Raw genomic sequence first — 22,772 nt, 5'->3', positions numbered from 1 at the left:
AGTTGAGTAAAAACATGTTGAGAGTAAGTTATCACATAGCAGCATCTAATTTGCCACTTCACTGAAGGCTGTGGCAATAAATAACATTGAGGGTTCTGTGGTGCATTGAATTATGTTCCCCCAAAGATATATTCTAGTCTTAACTCCTGGTACCTGTGAATGTGACCTTGGATATGGGGTCTACGCGCATGTAATTAAGATGAAAGTTAAGATGAGGTCATAATGGGTTAGGGTGGAGCCTAAATCTAATCACCAGTGTCCTTACAGGAAGAGACAGAGACACCCAGGACACAATGAGGTAAGACAGACATGTAATACAGAGGCTGGGATTGGAGCTAGGTTGCCACTACCGAAAAACTCCAAAAATTGCCAGGAACAACCAGAAGCTAAAAGAGGCAAGGAAACATTCTTTCTGGAGCCTTCAGAGGGAGAATGGCTCTGCTGTCACTTTGCTTTCAGACTTCTAGTTTCTAGAATGGTGAGATGGTAGATTTCATGTTCTTACTGGGTTGTAAGCCACCCAGTTTATAATAATTGTTAGAGCAGCCCTAGGAAACTAACACAGGTTCCAACTGAACTTTCCTGATGCCTGTCCTGGTGGTCATAGGTCTGACCACCCACCTTTCATAAAATCCATTGCAGGACATCCCTAAAGGAGACCCCGATGGCCATTCAGAAAGTCTCAGTAATTGTGTTCCTGTTAAGTGTTTTGAGCTCAACCCAGATGGACAGTTTGGGATTCTTTCATACCACTCTCATGTCACAAGTGTCCATGCCCCTCATACAAGATCTCTGGGTTGTAGAAGTCCAGGATTCTCATGGTGGGCAGAAGCCAGGGCAGTAGCTCCAGTGTCTGGACCAGTTGTCTCCAAACAGATACTCCCTGGGCAGGAGGCCGACTCTGTGCAATTAGTCCTCCTTGGATGCGAGGAAGCATGACAACCTAGAACTGAGTCAGTCTTGCCGCAGCTCCCAGGTGCTCTCAGAGGAAAATCCTTCCTTTGAGTTCTGACTTAAGCTGATCTTATTTTTGTTTCAGTTTCAATAGTGGATTACAAGTTCAGGGCAGAGGTGGGGGTGGCGGGATTGTACAGGAAGTGGAAAGAGGCCTTTGGAGAGAACTATGGTTAAGACTTAGAAGTATTACCCCAGCACATGGACTTCCTCCCTTCCTTCCTTCCTTCCTTCCTTCCTTCCTTCCTTCCTTCCTTCCTTCCTTCCTTCCATCCTCCCTCCCTCCCTCCCTCCCTCCCTCCCTCCCTCCCTTCCTTCCTTCCTTCCTCCCTCCCTCCCTCTCTCGATCCAGTCCTTCCTTTCTGTATCAATCACCCACATATTGATGACATAATGTGAGCCACTTTGCTAACCACTAGACCATAGTGATGTTCCATGATGCCTGCTTTCTCGGGCCTCACAATCGATCAGGGATACTGATACACAGATCTCATAATGTGTCAGTTACTTACTAAGAGGACCACTCTTCTTCCAGGGGTTCAGTGGTGGTGGGGAGCAGAGCATGCCAAACAGAAGAAATAGTATGGGCAAGCACCCTGAGGTACAAAAGCATCTTTTCACAAAGGTATATTTAGGGAACTGGGTGTAGTTGGGGCATGTTATAGAAAGAAGGTAAGATCCTTAAAGGGACTTGAATGACATACTAAGGAATTTGGAATTTAGTTATCTTTACCTATAGGGTCAAGTAGAAATCTCCAAAGTTCCTGAACAAGGAAATGATTGTTACACGCTAAGGACCCAGTATGTAACACGTCCTCTGGTTGGACCATAGTGCTTCAAAGATAGGGACCACGTCCATGTGGTTCTTATATCCCCAGAGCCCAGCACAGTGCTTGGTACACATACAGTACTCCCCAGTTGTGTGTTGAGTGAATGAATGAATCTTAGAGAAGTAATTACATGTGGCCAAAGCCTGACATTTGAATCATGACTCTGGGAGATTTATAAAGGATAATAGAAAACAAATCAGAGGAACTGTCAGCTCTGTTGTTGCCATCATCTTTCTTATATTTGCTCGACGTCTTTTCTGCTGTGATTCGGTCCAGAGCGCCCCCCCCCTTATTTTTTGTGGAAATGGAAGGTAACTGAGGAGCACTTTTCCTTGAAGCATTAACATTGGTGTGCTCGATGACCATCACTGAATTGTCCTCAGTATCTCCAAAACGAACAATCTCTCTTTTTTAAAATTAATTTTTTCACAAACCTCATTTTCCAACTATTTAATCATCTTTGCAGCTGACCTGGATTTCCTATCGCTTCCCCTCCTTTGGCTGCCAATATCTTGCCTGGAAGAGAAGCAGCTTGAGCTGCACGGACTCTAAGGGAACAAATTCTGGCCAAATCCTTTGGGCTGATAAGGAAAGACTAGGAAATGCTCCATATCTAATATTTGGATAATGTTTGGGTTCCAGTCAAATTGATGAGAAATTACTGAGGTACTATCTTGCCGATTTAAAAGGAATTAGAATTCAATAAAATACACAAAGTTGAATTATAGCAAAGTGCTTTCTGAGGTTGTTGAGAAATCAAGGTGTGTTGGCTTTAAAGTGGGAGGGAATGTGTTTGAGAACTTTGCATACTTTATTTCTTTTAATTCTTCAAAGAACTGAGAAGTAGGCATCTGTCCTATGTAATGAGTGAGAGGATGAAAGTTATTGAGTTTACATAACTTGCCCGGGTCTCCCAGGAACTGACCGAGTTTGGACTCAAACCCACATCTGGCCAACTAAAAGGGCAAGGCTCTTTGCCCATTATCCTGAAATTGGACAGAAAATCCAAGGACTAACCCGGGTGCTGGGCTATTCATAGAAATGACCATCACCATTTATTGAGAAGCTCTTAGGCATCAGCTTTTAGGCTAGATAAATTTTACCTCAGGTATCAGATAACATGTAATCTATTCTACAAAGCTGTTTCCTGAGCATTATTGTCTTTATTTTACAAATAACAAATAACAAAACTGAGGCCCAGAGAATTTAAATAACTCTTCCCTTTTTAAGGCGTTTGTGAGGGACAGAGCTGGGAGCGGAGGGACTTCATCCGAGTGCCATCCTTTACGGCGGTCAGGAAAGGCTGCTCCAGGTTCAAGAGCAGGGGTACCCGGGGGTGCTGACTGTGGGGAGCAGCCCCAGCTTTAATTACAGCAAAAGCCCTGAGGCAGGTGGGAGCTAGATTTCCCTTTACCAATTTGACAGTTTTGATGCTGGGAACAATCGTACTCAAAGGTAACAAAAATTAATGTTTCTGGACCGTTTTCCCCCAGAAGGCTGGGGCGGTTGCTTCAGTCATCTTCCGAATGGTGTAGGGAGTGGAGTGTTTCTCCAACTTCATTGTCCCTAAGAATCACCCCAGGTACCTGATTAAAATGTGATTCCCAGACCCCACTCCTGCGGAGATTTTCTGATTCCATAGGCTTGGAGTGGGCTCAAAGAATTTGTACCTTTAACAGGTACTCTCGACATTGCTAATGCAGGTTGTGTGAATTCTGCCTCTTTTTTTTTTTTTTAAGATTTTATTTATTTATTTGAGAGAGAGAGAGACAGCCAGCGATTGCAAGGGAGAGCGTGAGCGGGGAGGAGAGGGAGAAGGAAGCTCAAGAGAATGTGGAGCTCGATCCCAGGACTCCGGGATCATGACCTGAGCTGAAGGCAGAAGCTTATTGCATGGTGCACTGGGTGTTATACGCAACTAATGAGTCATCGAGCTTTACATCAAAAACCAGGGATGTACCGTATGGTGACTAACATAATATTAAAAAAAAAAAAAAAAAAAAAAGCTTAACCCACTGAACCACGCAGGCGTGTCTGAATTCTGCCTCTTAAAACGCTTGTGCAGTGGTTGTGATTCTGAGTCTGAATCCCTGATTCCATCACTATGAAGTTTGCGATGCTGAGTGAATTACTCAACCTCTCTTAGCCTCAGTTTTCCTATCTATAATATGGGAATAAAGATGATACCTACCTACCTACCTCTGTCAGTCATGTGAGGATTAAATAAAGTGATACACAGAAAACATTTAATGTCTTTCTGGCACATAGTAAATGTTCAATTAATGTCAGCTGTTATTATACTAATGAGAAATTAGTTATTTACAGAAAAAAAGATTGAGTCATTCTGTCTATTAGAAATTTTTTATGTCTTTGTGACTATGGAGGTGGGGGGTGGGGGAGGGACTTTACCTGTTCCTGGAAAGGTCAGTAATTAGGATTTTTTTTCTTCTGTAATATTTGTCTTTTTTGTTTTCCTTTTGCGTTTATCTTTGGAGTGCCAACGGATTCTTTGTAAAGAAATTCCTTGCTCAGTGGTAATCACTAAATGGGTCTCTGGTTGATGGGGCACTCATTTTTCTATGGGTCTTCTAAGGGTCGCTTGGAAATTTTCCTTTCCTCTGGCTTTTTAAGAGAAATGATAATGGAAGAAGCAAAACTCAGAAAGTTTAGAACAACTTCCTTTTTTTCCTTCATATGCCCAGGTCAGAGATGCCCGCACCCCTCTCAGAGAGAGCCCTCCCCTGGACTAGAGGTGGAAGGACATGGGCCAGGTAGATCTCCTTTCAACCCCTGGAGGTCAGGGCAGCGGTCAGGCTCCCAGACACGGGATCTGCGGAAAACCTCCAGTGCACCCTGGCTTCTGCCCGGATAAAATCCAAGCTCTTCGACATGTGTATATGACCCTGTAAATTTCCTTGTTCAGGATCCTGCTTATCTTTGCAGGTTCCTTTCGGGCCACTCCCCTCTCCTTTGTCTTCTTTAAACTTACAGTTAGTTTGTGGCAACCTTATTTTCTCTCAGGTCTCCACTTGTCTAACGCTGTGTCTTTGTCTGAATATGTTTCCTTCTGCTCTTTTTACCTTCATATTTCCTTTAGCTCTTGCTTGGATGTTCTTTTCTATAGGAAGTCTTCGTTAGGTGTGTGTTGCCCTCCTATGTGTTTCTATAATCTAATGATTATTGCTATTATACATTTAGCAAAATACCACATTATTTGCTTTTGCATTTGTCTCCTCTGCTAGATTAAAAGCACCCTGACTCAAGGACCTTGTCTGTCTTATTCACTTTCTACCCCCAGCACCCCATCACAGGCACGAGGTAGAGACTCATTAAATATTTACTCAGTGAATAAACAAGTTGTCTTCTAACACCTGCCAGAGCATTTCCAATGTTGGGTAACTTATTACCTCCTGAGGCTGCTGGATCCATTTTTGGAAGGGTTTGCCTGTTTGAAAGCTTTTCCTGATTAATGAACTGAAATCAGTGGTCCTGTAACTTTCCAGGAGAGCAAGATGCCACAGTGTTGGAAGCAGAGGCAAAATTTTGGGTCCTGTCATCGTCTCACTGTCTTGGAGGGTCTCCCTGGTTAGGACTCGAGTGCAAAAAGGAGATTGCTTTTTTAAGGGAGTGCTACTGGATAGAGATAGAAATGCAAATGTTGAAAGAGTAAAACTGATCACTCATTTGGGATAAAGAACATTGTCATTTTTTAAAAAAGATTTTATTCATTTATTTGAGAGAGCGAGAGAGTGCCCAGGCATGAACAGGGGGAGGGGCAGAAGGAGAAGCAGACTCTCTCCTGAGCAGGCTCTATCCTGGGACTCCGGGGGATCATGACCTGAGCCAAAAGCAGATCCTTGACTGACTGAGCCACCCAGGCGCCCCTGTCGTTTTCTTATTATGGAAGCAAGAAAAGCAAAAGGAGTGCCTCTGAGGAACAGGGATGAAGTGGCCCTCCAGGGAGGGATGCTCTCTGGCTGGAACAACAGACTTGGGAATTTGCCAAGAGGGCTTTGAATTGTTCTAGGGTGTTCTTTTTTTTTTTTTTTTTAATTACTCTTTTTTTTTAATTTTAATTTTAATTTTTTTTAAAGATTTTATTTATTTATTCGACAGAGATAGAGACAGCCAGCGAGAGAGGGAACACAAGCAGGGGGAGTGGGAGAGGAAGAAGCAGGCTCATAGCGGAGGAGCCTGATGTGGGGCTTGATCCCATAACGCCGGGATCACGCCCTGAGCCGAAGGCAGACGCTTAACCGCTGTGCCACCCAGGCGCCCCTGTTCTAGGGTGTTCTGATTCATGATTGAAGCTCCTTGAGTGAGGGAGGTAATGCCCCTTGCTTTAAGAATGGAAGGAGTGCACCAAGAGGGTTACCGGCTGTTCTGTTCCAGGTGGTAGTTGTTGTGACTTATAGTCCATTCATTTCGCTTTCTTCACCCCAACCTCGGGAGGGAGATTTAATTATCCTCATTCTATAAGAGAGAAACAAACTTCGTGAAGTAAGTGACCCAAGGTGACATAGTTAATAGTCATGGGGCTGAGACCCTTATCCCAGTATTTCCTCACTACTTCAGGGAGTTACAGTAATTTCATTTTTACAACATAGAAAACGCACTGTCATTTACATAAACACAATATTTCAAAATATAGGGTGCCAGCACTATCCCCCCCTTTAAAAATCACATTTTGTACTTTGAATCTTCCTTACTTGAGAGGACACAGACAATGATCTCTAGGTGCTAAGTTACATAAAACAAAAGAATCTAAAATAGTGTCATTTTCTTCAGCACTTGCTACACATTTTAACATTTTAAAACAGCAATTAAGGCACACACTCAATTTCTCAACTTCAGTCAGAAGAGTATTTAAATTGCCTCAGATCAGCACGTGGTTGTAACAGATCCCAGGAAAATATTTCCACATCAGGGATAAACTTACAGGTATAATGAAAGCAACGAATTGAAAACTGATGGAAAGGGAGGCCGCTATACCAGGAATAGTGATTGTTTTCTTCAAAGTAACCAAGGTAAGAGTCCATTGTTTGCCAGTACTCATCCTTTCTTTTCCAAGCCTGGAGACACTGAGCCAACAGCTTCACTGGACTGGTAATGAGTCAAGGCTCTGAGAGTGGCAGCTCTCCCTCAAGTCCACGCCCCCGGAGTCAACAGTACGCGATGCGTCCGAGGGCTACCCAAAAGCCCTGACCGGATTGCTGGGCTGACACCTTACTTGGAATCATGGGATCAGAGTGTATCTTTGGCATTAAGATCATAATTTTTACAGAACAAAGTTTAGGGTTTTTAAATTATTACTATGTTCAGTTAGCCAATATATAGTACATCATTAATTTTTGATGTAGATTTTGTTTTTAAAAGAGAACTCATGCAGGGGTGCCTGGTGGCCCAGTCAGGTAGGCATCTGCCTTGAGTCGGGTCATGATCCCTGGGATCGAGCCCCTTGTGGGGATCTCTGCTCAGCAGGGAGCCTGCTTCTCCCTCTCCCTCTGCCGTTCCCCCTGCTTGTGCTCTCTGTCTCTCTTCTAGATCTCTCATAAACAAATAAATAAAAATAAATTAAAAAAAAAGAGAAGTCATGCAAATGGGTGTTTAGGGCCCATTCTGGGTACCCGGTCAGAGTGGTAGTGTCTTTCCAACTTCCTGAGCCCCTCCTTCTCTGGTCACCTGCCAAACTTCCTGCAGCACCAAACCCACCATCCGTTCATTTCCCCCACTTTCTCTACCTGAACTGGATTCTATCTGAAGTTTTCCCCCCAACCCGCCTCAGCCCCATTCATTTGGGGGTCTTTCCAGATGATTGGGCTAATTTCTGATAAATTCATTCACTTAAGAGGACTTGCATTTCAAGGCATTAATCCTAATCATGGGAGAAGTCTTGAGAATTTCAAGCACAGTATGTAAAATGACCAAAAAAACCAAAAATGTTTATGTTACATAGAAAGACTGTGCAATTGAAATACAATTTGAGCCACAAATATAACCTGCACGTGTAATGTAAAATTTTCTAGTAGGTACTTGAAAAAAGAAAGAGGAACAGGTGAAATTAACTTTAAGAATGATATACTTAACCCAATATATTAAAGTGATTATCCTTTAAATATGTCATCGGTATAAAAATTATTAATGAAATATTTTACTTTTTTTTTTGGTCTCAGTTTTTGAAATCTAATATGTTTTTTATACTTACAGCTCAATACATCTGAACTTGGACTAGCCACCTTTCAAGTGTTCGACAGCCGCATGTGGCTTAGGGCTACTGTGCGGGACAGCACGAGTATATTCAGAAAGATGAAGAGCACATTTTCTGTGTGTCTGTGTGGAGATGAGGCATGGGAGGGGGTGATGTGTGTGCGTGTGTGACAGATGCTGTTGAGAGTATAATGAGGTGATGGTGGTGGCGACAACAAAAGAGAACAGTGTGTGTGGTTTTCATTTTCAGTAGAATTTAGGGGGCAGTGCCGTATGATGGAAAGAGTATTTTAGATTCTGACTGACACTCTGCTGTGTGCTATTGGACACATTACATAAGCTCTCTGAGCCCTAGATTACTTATCTGTAAAACAGATATAGTAATAACCACGTTAGAGGATTGCTGTTGAAAAGTTAACGATAGAATATACAGAAAAGCCTGAGGGGAGAAGAGTCAATGAATGCCAATTTGCCTGTCCATTTTCCCCTCCCTCTCAGAAACCTTTACATTTTCTTTCTCTTCTCCACACCACCCACCCAGCCAACTCCTCCTCAAATGCAAGTTAAATTCTCAACTTCTTCATGAAACTTCAAAAAAAAAAAAAAATACTTCTGTAGTTCTTCCTAAGCACCCTAAAGAAAAATTGGCAAGATTGTGAGATCTGATATCAAGACACAATTGAGCCACATATTTACCAAATTAAGCCCATTTCTGTGACTAACATTTTGTTATCTGTGAAATGCTTTTCTCTTTGTCTATCTAAATTCTATTCTCTTTATTGCCAGGCTCACATTCCAACTTGAACCTGAAACATTCTTAGATCTTTTGAGTCTACAATGATCTTGCTCTTGCTAAAATCATATCACTTCTACCCCAGACCCCATCAAGCTAGAGTCTACGAAGCTTGGTTCCAAAGGCTAATTAATAGGTATTCTTAAAAAAAAAAAAAAAAGTCCCATGGACAGAAAAAATATGAAATTGAGTTAGAGGTTGAATTATTTTGTTTTCCAATTCTCCATAGGGTAATGTATATTATGAAACTACAGAGAAAGAGGGGGACAATTATTTGAAGTATTTCCCAAATTTATTCATCAAAGTAATAAGTCCCTATTTTTTCTTTTGACTGTTTCATAAACTAGCATTTCAAGGAACTCATTTTGGGATACACTAATATATGTTATGAACTATGACATTTTAATATGTGGGTCCTCAACATCTCAAATACACTTTACTATCATTTGTTTATGCCTGACCTTCCCAACAGCAGTATCTTGATGCACTTTGGGATCTAAAGCTTAGAATGAAAATTGTCATGAATTCTTTTTCTTTCTTTCTTTCTTTCTTTCTTTCTTTCTTTCTTCCTTCCTTCCTTCCTTCCTTCCTTCCTTCCTTCCTTCCTTCTTTCTTTCTTTCTTTCTTTCTTTCTTTCTTTCTTTCTTTCTTTCTTCTTTAATTTGATCTTAACAACAATATTCTGAGCTAGAAATGTTTGAGAGGAGACCAATATTCAACCAATATCGATTGAGGACTACTGAGACAGGCGCTCAGATAAGCTCTCGAATACAGTGGTAATGGTAAAAGAGACTCCAAAGGGGCAGACAGATACTTAACAAAAGTGTCACAAAATCTGTAAGTATTTTTTTAAGGTTTATTTATTCTTTTTTGAGAGAGAGAGTGTGCACAAGCAGGGGGAGGGGCAGAGGAAGAGAGATAGAGGGGAAGCAGACTTTCCATGGAGCTAGGAGCCCTGTGAAGGGGGGTGGATCTCAGGACCCTGAGCTGAAACCAAGAGTCTGATGTTTCACTGACTGAGCCATCCAGGTGCCCCTAAATCCATAAGTATTTTGAAGAAGAGTAGTAATTGCTAATACTTATGCAACACTAAGTTCTAGGCCATCTTCTATATACTTAAATAATTCTCAAAATAACCTAGAAGTAGGTCCTATTACCCCATTTTGCAGATAGAAATTGAGACACAGAGGGGCGCCTGGATGGCTCAGTCGTTAAGCATCTGCCTTCGGCTCAGGGCGTGATCCCGGTGTTCTGGGATCGAGCCTCATATCAGGCTTCTCCGCTGGGAGCCTGCTTCTTCCTCTCCCACTCCCCCTGCTTGTATTCCTTCTCTCGCTGGCTGTCTCTCTCTCTGTCAAATAAATAAATAAAATCTTAAAAAAAAAAACAAAGAAATTGAGACACAAAGACACAATGACTTGCCCAAGGTCATACAGAGTCAAGATTCAAACCCAGGCAGTCAGGCTCTAGGGCTTGCCTTGTGCTGTATCACCTCCATAGAGAGAAGTAAGGGGTATAGCAAGAACACGTGGCCGGAGACCTTGCCTAGTATGCATTTTCAGAGAGAAAGCTCATGTTTAAGCTGAATCTTCAATAATAAGTAGGATTTGGGAGTAAAGTGGGTGGGAAAAAGCATTTTAAGCAGGGAAAAAGCATGGGTGAAGGTTTTGAGTAAGGAACAAGTTTGGCACCTACAGGAAACTATATAAAGGCCAAAATGACTTGCCTGTAGTGACGGAGGGTGAATAGATGAAGAGCAGCTCGGGCTTGTCATCTTTGTCACGTAGCAAAATGTTATCTTTAGGAGATGGGTAGTGCCGATGGTTGCACACCCATGAGTACTTAATGTCATAGAATTGTACACTTAAAAATGGTTAAAACGGTAGATTTTATTTTATGTGTATTTTACCGCAATCAAAAAACAATTGAACAAAGAGAAAATAGATGAAGGAAATATGATAAAATTGTAACAATTGTTAAGCTGAGGTAATGGATATGTGGGGATTTATTATAATAGTCTCCCTACTTGGAAGTATATTTGAACTTTTTTGTAATACAGTTAAACTAAATGTAAAGAGTGTTCTTTTCAACCTAAAAGCAATAAATAGGGATTCAAAGATTTTAAGGAGAGCTATACGGTTTCTAAGATAATCACTGGTTGCTGTGTGGAGAAGACAAAGAATGTTTCAGATAGTTAGGTGGAAGAATATTGTCTATTATGGCTACAGTAGCCATGAGGAGAAGTGGATGCACTTAAAAATATTTAGGATGGAGAGTCATCAGACTTGGTGATTGGATATTGTGACATTTCTGGCATGAGCTATGGAGTAAGAAGAAGAAAATCAGGAAGGTGTAATGTTATGGAAGTGAAAGAGAAACAGAATCAATGTGTGAATGCTGGGAGGAGCTTAAGCAAAATAAATGGTCACTGGAAATTAGGAATACATGAATTATTTGTAACTTTATCCAGAGGATTTTTGGTGAAGGGAGCCAATTAGTTGTAGGTTAATGTTATAGATTGAATATTTGTGTTCTGCCCCCTAAATTCGTATGTTGAAACCCTAACCCCAATGTGATGGCCTCAGGAGGTAGGGCCTTTTGGAGGAAATAAGGTTTAGATGAGGTCATGAGGACAGATGGATTTGTTGGTATGAGGTTGGAAAGTTAAGCGAATTTCTATCTAGTGACTTCATTTCTTCTGTGAACATATAATTAGAATAATAATAAATTTTTATTGATGGTTTATTGACAGCAGGTGTCGTGTTAAAAGATTTACATGTACTAACTCATTTACTACTTATAATAACCTTACGAAGTACAAACTATTACCATCTCGATTTTACTAATAAGGAACTGTTAAGAAATATGTGCTTAAAGTTACATTTATTTTAAAAAATTATTTATTTTTCCTTTTTTTCCTATGTGTTTATTTGCTCAAGTATAATTAACATACGAAATCCAACTATTGCAACTACACTAAACTAAAACCGTTTGCACAGTGAAGGAAAGCACCAGCAGGGCAAGATGACAACCTACCGAATGGGAGAAGATATTTGCAAATGATGCATCAGATCAGGGGTTAATATCTGAAGTTGCATTTAGACAAATTGCCAGAACCTGAATACAAACCTTAACAGTTTGCTTTTAGATATTTTGCTTAACGACAAGCCATGCTTACCTAAGGCCATCCAGTGATGGTGAAGGGGACACAGGGGGTGTTGGTGATCGGAGGAGTGTGAAGGACAAAACGAATCTGCAGAAACTCATCGGAATGCACTGATTGGAATAATGTGATAAGATCATAAGGGATGTTGAAAGCTCAGTCAAGACTGGGAATTACAAATTGAAAGTGTTGTCAATCAACCTGCTGATGTGATTTGCTCCAGAGGATATCGAGCTACTTGAATGCTGGCGCTGGGAAGACAGACTGTGGGGTTTATCTAAGGGTAGGACTTACTGAGTGTGGCAGAATGACAAAAAGACTATGGAGAGTGAGAGAGGCTGCAATATTCTATAGGGAAAGGGGCTTTGGGAATATATCCCTCTTATTAAAAAAGTCTTTCTTCTATGGTAGTATTTTTCCTTTCATTGGTTTTTTTCTGGCAAAGACTTTTGGTGAATAGAGCACAGCCTTACAATTCAGCTAAGTCCAACACACTGTTACAAGGACTTCGTATATGCTAGCCTCTCTGCTCTGTGCTAGGGTATTTTAGACTAGGACTTTTTTGTTTATATACTATTAATGCCATTGGTGCCAGAGATCTTGTCTAAAAGCAGTGCATCAGATGCTCAAGTGTCTGTGCTCTGGCCTACCCATTTATTCCATTTTGGTTACAAGGACACATTATTGATTAGTTTCAGATTTCTTTAATGTCACTATATCATTCTGTAGTAACAAATGCTAATGTTCTAGAAATATGAACAGAACCTAAATTTACACCTTTAATTTTATTTTATGATTTAAAAAGTTAAAATTTACATCTGAGAAAAAAAATCAAGAGTCCAATAAAAAAATTCTGTATACATCATAATGACCCACCCATTTCAGCAAACCTTTAATAATTAAGATTTGGATTATTGAGCAGCTCTGAAGAATCTTCATGGCTGGTTGGACATGAGCTGATCATCAAGACATGGTGAAAAACTTTCATGAAGATTCTGACACACTGAAATAGTGGGCTGGGTTCTGGGTTACAGAATTTTTACATAGATTAAATAATGAGATGGATCTTTAGAAGTGATTTTACTTTGAACCTATTAATGCAATCTGTCAACTTTGAATTCAAAGGCAATAGAATGAGTTGTTAGAAATACAGAGTCTTGGACCCCATTCCAAAGCTACTGAATTAAAATCTGCATTTTAATAAGATCCCCAGGGAATTTCTATGCACATCGCAATTTGAGAAAGCCCTGGGCTAGGACATCTTTGTAGTTATTAAGCATCCTGACGGGTTGCAATGCTAACTCACATAAAACACCCATTGGTTTTTATGGTTTTTGGTCTAAAGATGAGCAAGTTACCTGTAAGCCCTGATGTTTTTTAGGTAAAAGGCTAGTTTGAAAGGAAAACAGGAAGAATGATGTGGGGTTTCATTTTATTCTAGACTTGATATGACCGTCTGGTCTGCAAAAGCATCCATTCACAATTCCGATATCCATTTTCTCCAGTCTTCATGGGCATACTCTGGCTTTCCTCTTCTGCAATTTCCCATGCTCCTCAATTTAAAATCCCTGATGTGGAAAAGCACTTGTTTCCAGACTCTCAGCAGCCAAGTATTTGTTGGATAGAAAAGAGTTAACCCAAAGGACATACAAAACTGGCAGGATTCAGATGGTTCAGGAAAATTTGAAAATCATCACATGGAGCTTTAACTAGTAGAATGGTTGGACAGTCTTTGTCCCCCCCATGACATGGCAGAATGTTGACTCACAGGAATTAATGTGATTAACCTTCAGCCAAGGCATGTTTGAGGCAAAGAGGTGAATCAGACTCATTAGTTCTTGGTTCTGGAGCAATGAAGGATCATGGCATTTGCCCTGTCCATGTCCTTCCAAACATAGATCACCCCAATTATGTCATTACCGCTTCTGAGCTTTTCTTCTCCTTTTTTTTTTTTTCAAAAGCCTAAAATGCCAAGGTGAGTGATCAAAAGACAGTGGCTATTCAATATATGGCAATGACAACCAAGCTAAGGTTTTCTTTTTGTCAAATATTTTCATTGAGAGCATTTTGTTTTTTCCTCTCCATGCTTTCTTCTTGAAAGAGAGAGAATAAATGAGAGGTCAGAGCACCAGGGTGGTCAATGGAGGGCCTCCAAACAGACAGGCATGTTTCTGCATGATTGCTCTCTCATCTTTAGGATTTAAACAGTTGCTTTTAGATAGACAATGCCCTATGGAGCAAAAGTGAGAATGCTCTGTTGCTCAATTATTCCAGGTATTAAAGCCCGTTGTCATGATTTTGAATTAACATTGGATGTTTAAGAGAATGAATTAAAGCCCCATGCATTTGTGAATATAAAAATAAACAGAGCGTTCATATCACTGCCCTGGCAAGGGCAAAGCGTCCACTCTAATGATAGTAATATTTCTTGAGGATTATAACATGCATTATCTCATTTAATCCTCAAAGTAACCCATATGAAAGTGATGTTATAATTCCCCTATTCAGATGAGGAAACTGAGACAAAGAGGCATTAGACGTCTTGCCCAGGATCATGTAGCTGGTCAGTGGTGTGCTTCCTGTCCTCTACCGCCCCCCCTTCAATCTCCCTCCCCTACCATCAATCTGCAGGTTACAAGGGAATGTGACGGTACTTATCCATGATTTCTCCATCCTCTCCATCCCTCTCATATACCTCATAAAGTCCTTTAGTACATTAAGAAAAGTTTCAAAGTTATGCTCCTCTTCATGTCTAAATAAATTTGGGAATATATTAACAATTATGTGCAGGAGTCATTTCTCTTTTTGATGGCCACAGATAAGATATTGATTTAGAACACATTATTATCCCCTCAGCTCATAAACTGAATTAAAGCAAACATGGCCTGTGAAGACAGTCCTAAAAAGAGACTTTTATTGTCCCTTCATATTCAAATACCATCAAACTGAGAAGAGCAAACGAACACGGACTGCCTTTGGCAATGCCCTCATTTCAATACTCTAGGGACTTGGCTCTCTAGTCTGTATCAACTGTCTCCACCTACAGAAAGAAAATGACTAAACAAATCAGTGAGCTGTTTGTTCTGTGGGCTATGTCAGTCATCTTATTTCTTTCTCATGCTGCTTTTCTTCCTTCTTGGAGATCTTGCCCCAGATTTCTTTTTATCCTGTATCTTTACTGTTCTCTACTGACATTTAACCGTGACATTCATATTTAAACGTACCAAATCTCTCCCTTCTTAAGCAATAATAGTTAATAATAATAAATCAACCATATGCTGTTTTAGCTATAGCTCTGTTCTCTAGATCTTTGCAGCCAAGCTTTTCAAAAAGAACTGTTGAAAAGTTGTATTTCTTCACTTCACTCCCCTACCTACCCTAATCTCTTCCCACTGCTTTACCAAACCAGCATTTCCCAAGGTCACCAATGACTTTCTCATTTCCAAACTTATTTGGAAAAAAAAGTTGTCAATCTACTTGAACTCAGAGCAGCATTTGATATGGTTGACCACTAGATCCTTTAGAAATCCACTCTGCCTCCTCAATTTCCTGATACCCACATGCTCCTGGTTTTCCTCCCATGTTTCTAATTATCCAGCCACACTTCCCAGCTCCTCCTCTGCCTGCTTCATCTTTTTGGTATCACTTAGAGCTCCATCCTTGTCTCCCACTCTACTTTCTCTCTTGAGGCAATCTTCCTCTCTTGGCTTCAGTTACAATCCACGTGCCAATTCTATTGATAATAATAACATTTATTAAATGATTATAATGTGTGAGGAACAGTACTGAGCTCTTCATGTGATGTATCTAATTTATTTTTCATAACAACTCTTAAATATTTAACTTCACTCTGCTTCCTCCTAAGTCCCAGAACTGCTTATATACACATATGCTAGAAAATTCCCTTGACTGTCTTATAGGCTCATCAAAAGCAAAATGTTCAACATGGCATTCTTCACCTTTCCCACTCCACTCCATCCAAAAGCTGTTCTTCCAACATTGCTCCCTAAACCAGTTCATACTATCACCAAACATAAATTACTTGCTCAAGCCAAAAACCTGAGAGTCAGACTTTTTTGCTCTTTATGCCTGACCCCTCTGTCTAATCACTAAATTGTATTAATTTTACCTCCTAAATATTTGTCTAATATGCAACTTCTCTTCATTTGCATTACCTTCAATCTACTCCAGGGTTTCTCAACCTTAACACCATTGTCATTTTGGACCGGATAATTCTTTCTTAGGTTAGATCATCCTGTGCATTGTAGGATGGTTAGCGACATCCCTGTCCTCTACCAACTAGATGTCAATAGAAACCCTTCCTTCTTCCCCTCCCCGAGTCCTGACAATCAGAAATATCTTCCAAATTATGAAATGTTCACTGGGAAGCAACAATACCCCCAGTTGGGAACCATGGCTTTAGCCCCAGTCAATATCATTTCCCTCCTTATTTAATGCAACAGACTCGATTTATCTGAAATGGTGAAAGATGCAAATCTTTCGTTATCATAACTCTTTAAAAACTTTATTTAGCTTTTCCATACCTTTAGAATAAAATGCAGAGTTCTTAAATGCATCCTCAAGGTTTTTTTTTTAACAGCTTTATTGAGGGATAATTTATATTCAAAAGACTGCACGTGTCTTCTGTATATGCAATTTGATGAGCTTGGACATATGCATACATGTGAAACCATTACCATGATCAAGATAATAAACCTATCACCTCCAAACATTTCCTTATGTCTCCCTTTTTTTTTTCTTTTGTGATACACACAAAAAAAGTGTTTTTGTGAACACTTACCATGAGATCTAATCAATTTTTAAAAAGTGCCCAGCACAGTTTCTTTACCTATAGGTATTACGTTGTACAGCAGATCTCTAGAACTTATTCGCCTTGCATGATTGAAACTTTATATCCATTCAACAACAGCCTGCCATTTTCTTCTCCCCCTAGCCTCTGGCAACCACCATTCTAGACTCTGCTTTCGTTAGTTTGACTATTTTAGATCCTTTCTACATGTGCCATCATGCAGTATTTGTCTCTCCATGACTGATTTATTTCACCTAGCATAATGTCCTTCAGGTTTATCCGTGTTTCACAAATGACAGGATTTCTTCCTTTTTTTAAGGCTAAATAATACTCGTTTGTATATATATGCCACATTTTCTTTATCTATTCATCTAATGATGGACATCTCAGTTGTTTCCATATCGGGGCTATTATGAATAAGGCTGCAATGAACATCAGAATACAGATATCACTTAGAGATACTGACTTTTGTTTCCTTTGGATGAATACACAGAAGTAGAATTAGTGGATCATATGGTATTTCTATTTTTAATTTCTTGAAGAATTTCCATATTGTTTTTCATCTCAGCTGTACCATTTGCCCTCCAACCAATAGTGTACAAGGGTTCCAATTTTTCCACATCCTCGATGACACTTTTTAATCTTTGTTTTTTGCTGTTTTTTGAAAATAATCGGATGTGAAGTGACATCTTATTGTGGTTCTGATATGCATTTTCCTCATGATTAGAGATGTTTAGCAGCTTTCCATGTATCTGTTGGCCATTTGTGTGTCTTTGGAGAAATGTCTGTTCAAGTTCTTTGCCCATTTTTTAAGCTGAGTCACATGTTTTTGTTGTTGGTTTTTTAGTTTTTGCTATTGAATTGTATGAGTTAATTATATACTTTGAATAGTTACTCCTTATCAGATATATGGCTTGCAAATATTTTCTCCCATTCCATAGGTTGCCTTCTCATTCTGTTGTTGTTTTCTTTGCTGTGCAGAAGAATTTTAGTTTGAAATAGTCTCACTAGTTTATTTTTGCTTTTGTTGCTTGTGCTTTTGGTGTCATGTCTAAGAAATCATTGCCAAGACTAATGTCAAGAAGATTTTCCCATATGTTTTCTTCTAGAAGTTTTAAGTTTCGGGTCTTACATTTAAGTTTTTAATATATATTGAATTGTTTTGTGTGTGTGTGTGTGTGTGTGTGTTTATGTGTGTGTGTAGGGTATAAAAGTCCAATTTCATTCTTTTTCATGCTGATATCCAGTTTTCTCAACACCATTATTGAAAAGACTACCCTCTCATTTTATATTCTTGGCACTTTTGTCAAAGTTCAATTGACTGTACAGTGGCCTTATTTCTGGGCTCAGTATTCTGTTCCATTGTTTTATATGTCTGTGTTTATTTTAATACCACATTGTTTTAATTAGCTAAAGAGATCTACAGATTTAAGGCTATCCCCATCAAAATATCAAAGGCATTTATTATAGAAATATTTTTTTAATTCTAAAATTCAGTGGAATTACAAAAGACCTCAAATAGCCAAAGCAATCTTGAGAAAGAACAAAGCTAGAGGCTTTAAATTTCCTAATTTTAAAATATATTATAAATCTGCAGTAATTAAACAAGCATTCCCAAGTTTTGACATTAAAAAAAAGATTTATTTATTTATTTATTTATTTGAGAGAGTTGGGGAAAGGGCAGAGGGAGAGGGAGAGAGAAACTAAACAGAGTCTGCGCTGAGCACAGAGCCTGACTCGTGGGGCTGGATCTCGAGACCCTGAGACCAGGGCTTGAGCCAAAACCAAGAGTCAGATGCTCAACTGATTTTGCTGCCCAGGTGCCCCAAACAAGTTTTGACCTTTAATTACCTCTTCAGTTTCTTTTTGGGCTGTATTGGATTTCCTCATATTGGCATTTTCCCAGAATACCAATTCTCTATCCTGGGGGCTTTACACAGCTCTTACCTTTGCCCTTTGCTTGGAATGTTTTCGCTTATCTTTCTCCCTTCACCTAGTTAATTGCTCATAATCCTTTGGGCCTCAGTTGACATGTTACTTCCTCAAAAAGATCCTCCTTAACCAGCATCAATATCCCTCTCTACCAGGCTAATGACTGGTAGACTCATGCTACAGAATGACTCATGCTACCCAAACTAGATGCTTCCATATCAGATTGTACTTCCCCTCTCACAATATAGTTTTCGGTGGAATTACCTATTTCTTTTTCCTGTCAGACTATATAATCTATGAAGATAGTTTCCATGTCCATCTCATACTCTGTTGTTTAATTAGAACTTGCTACAATGCTGGGCACACAGTATAAACTCAATACATATTTGTTGATTGAATGTTTAGGAGAATCTATTGGAAGAAAGCAGTGGTATCTCAGACTATCCAGACAGGAAATACAGAGAAGTCTCATCAACTACTAGAAGTAGGAACTAGAAGTAGGAACTAGAAAGTCAAGAACCAAGGTCACACCTTCCATTTGCTGGGGTCAAATGGTCTCCCATCTGTTCTTGCACATTTGCTTTATATGTTTCTCTCTGCTCTTTATTCTTCCTTCTTACCTGTGTCAAATCAGCACTAACTCCACAAGATCTCCAGTACTGATTTGTCCATTACCAAGTAACAAGTGCTACTAAATCATCAGTTTTCTGTAGTGAGAAAGAAACATTAGTGGACAATTTGGTGGCTCCATTTAGTGAGATTAGTGAAGAAGAAGAACAGTGAGATGTAGGCCCTTATTTCTATGGCTCCTCCTTTGGTTTTTCTCAGAAGCCATTAGAAGGAGCTAGGACACTCAGGTGAAATATAGGGTTGTTTTTGTTTTAAGGTCCCTCTAAAGATCACTTCTGTCAGAAACATATTCCTGATAGGAATATCCTTGAATATCACAGCAATGAAAAGACCAAAACAATTCAGGTAGAAAGTGGGAGAGACAGGACTCGGAAAATTTCCTATCCTAAACACCTCATGGACTGTCTTCCCAGGGAATCAAGAGTTTGGTTCCAAAAAAAACATAGCTAAGAGCTCTCATAGTCCCCAAATATTGACAGAAACACCATTGACTGTGAAAGCCAACCAACATGAACTGACTTTCTCTTGCTAAATGGACGCCACAGGAAATGATCATTAGTGAAAGAACTAACTTGATTTGTTTGGTGGCCTTACATAGACAAAGTTTTATTTATTTTTTAAACAGAACTAGAAATAGGTTCTTAATTTTTTTTTTTTTTTGAAATTTCGCTTTAAAGACTGGCTACCAGGCACAGGAACTTGTATGTCGTTGAAGAGTGTAGCTGGTAGAGTAGATGCTTTTATGCTGAGAAACGTCCAAAGAGGAAAAGTGGGCAAATTACAGAGGGGCATATGGGCTTTGGTGACACACTCAGCCAATTGTCCCCACATCTCAAGAGTGAGACACATCTTATATTTTGGAACAACTGAAGTCAGATTTCTTTTTTGTGGATGTAGATGAACACTCAAATGTGATACATCAGGCAGCAGAGGCTGCCACTTGGAGCAATGCTGATTTATTTTAGGAAAGCTAAGCCAAGGGAAACCCATAATTTTCTAAGGAAGAGATTTTGCAATCATCTTTAAACTTTCAGATGCTAATTCCTATCTTATTTCTCTAACCACCCGCTCTAGAGTGTGTTTAATGAAAATAAGAGATGATGGCTGTCATATCTTAAGTGAGCTAAATTTTATCTGTGCCGAAAATCACTGTGAAATAATCTCTAATTATAAAGCTGGAAAACAGAACATTTCAGCACATGTGCTTTGAAGAAGTAGGCCCCCAGTTCTTACCACTAGAGCTATCTTGAAAATTATTCACATCTGCTGAAAGGGGAAAAGATTGAGCTTCTTCATCAGTGTTTTAAATAACCTAAATATTTTGCAATCATGATGAAGTTTGGCCTAAAGACCCATTTTTTATGTTGGTGATTAAAGACATTTTATTTTACATGAAAAATGTCACTGATTTGCGTAAATCAAATGTAGAAATTATATAGCAGACCGTATATAATTTTACAAATGCTAAGTGGATGCTACATGCCAGGTGTCGTGCTAAATGCCTCAAATGTTATCTGCCTTATCTTCATTTTCCTGCCAACATAATGATAAAGTAGCAAAAGCCATACATGGGATTACTTCAACTAAGAAATTTCCGCAAGATTCAGAAATCTACTTCCAATCTTCAGACAACAACAAAACAACAGTAAAAGGATAGAGAAAAGAACATCAAAAAATGCTTTTATCGGCTTTCTAGCTACTTTTAATATTTCCAAGGGTTGGGTTTTTATGGATTGGGAAGTATGGCAGTATTCATTATTTAACCTTGTACTTAAATAACAATAGTCATATTTACTCCAACTCAAATCATTAATCTCTGTATGCTATATGCTGCTGTATGCCAAGATACACAAGGGAGGTTTCTATCCAGAACTAAACTCATAAACTCATTCTTTCAACTTTTCTTCCTTTTCAACTCAATAGTCCACTTTCAAAATTGTGATTAAGAAAGAGGCAATATATAGCAAAAATAAGAGGATTTCTGACAATGTCACAAATAATTGTGCCATGGAATAGTTGATGGTCTTTTTTCAGTGCAAAAATGATTTCTACAGGCATTAGAAGCCCTCTTAAAGCCGAATGGATAAATGTTCATCTATACCATGTGGGTAATTCTTTCTAGACTGGTTGTTTTTATCTTTCAAATCGCCTTTAACATTGTGCTAGAATGTGTGTTAAAGTTAGCAGGGTGTGATCTCAAATCAACTGTCAGATTTTTCTTTTGTTTGGAGATGGAAAGGTTGTCTTCATGGAAAGGTTGCTGTTAGCTTAAAATTCTCACTCAGGTTTATAAAACCACAAAAACAAAACCAAAAAAACCTGCCCATATGGGGCGCCTGGGTGGCACAGCGGTTAAGCGTCTGCCTTCGGCTCAGGGCGTGATCCCGGCATTCTGGGATCGAGCCCCACATCAGGCTCCTCCGCTATGAGCCTGCTTCTTTCTCTCCCACTGCCCCTGCTTGTGTTCCCTCTCTCGCTGGCTGTCTCTATCTCTGTCGAATAAATAAATAAAATCTTTAAAAAAAAAAAAAACCTGCCCATAAACTTAAAAAATCCTAAATCGCTTCAGGTCTCACTAAATAAAAATATATTTGATCACAGTTACCTATATGAGGGGGAAAATTAACCAAATCGATTCTTATGAGGTTCTGTTAAGTCTTTTTGAATTGTTGTGATGGGCAGTAGTGGAACATTGATTAGTAACTAAAAGCCAAAATTGACTTAGTTGATCAAGGAACACACACACACACACACAAAATCCTGGAAAATGTTGATCTTGTTATTTTGCTTTTTCAGGCAAATCCTTAAGGCTGGGTCAAATCAATCCATCAACAATTCAATCTAATACTCGATATCCTACCTTGGAACAAGGAAACCCCATCTGTCGATCACTCCAACATTATCTGAGACACACTAAATTACTTTCACTTTAAAAATCTCTTAGAGAATGTCAAAATCTTTTACACTAAGAAGGAATAGTCTTAGCTAAAATTTCATGACTGAAATTTGATGAATTTTGTGCATTTCCTGGTGAAATGATGTTGCCTCTCAGTATAATTCAATGTCATCTGGCTTAAAAAGTCAAGTATATGCTACAACTTTTGAACCGGGATGTCTATTTTATATTAAAATGATGTGTTTACTATTCTGCATGGGCACTGCAATGTATAGAAAGGAAATTTCCAAGCTATTCTAACGCAGGCTGCCTTTCAGAAGCCACCTTAACTGACAATCACATTCTAGTGTATATTTTCATGAAGTCACTTGGTCAGAAATGTGTTTCATCGTTTACCTACAATCTCAACTTGTCTTTTCAATATAAACTCTAGGTCACTGAACTGTGAACAACATTTAATTATAGGCTCAATTCTTCATTGAAAATGACAGGATCTTATATATATATTTGTCAAATTGACTATTATGTGAAAATGAAGATTGAATATAAATCTGGAA

At 39.2% G+C, this 22,772-nt stretch overlaps 1 pseudogene; it reads right to left on the bottom strand.

Annotated features, from left to right (window-relative positions):
• Positions 1–3,009: 3,009 nt before the first annotated feature.
• LOC125280947 (40S ribosomal protein S14-like) overlaps positions 3,010–22,772 on the bottom strand; it is a 123,557-nt pseudogene continuing 103,794 nt past the window's right edge.

Source organism: Ursus arctos, unplaced genomic scaffold (assembly GCF_023065955.2).
Source record: "Ursus arctos isolate Adak ecotype North America unplaced genomic scaffold, UrsArc2.0 scaffold_9, whole genome shotgun sequence".
NCBI classification, from domain to species: domain Eukaryota; kingdom Metazoa; phylum Chordata; class Mammalia; order Carnivora; family Ursidae; genus Ursus; species Ursus arctos.
Note: the sequence above shows the minus strand (reverse complement) of the source record. Positions and strands in the feature narration are given on the sequence as shown.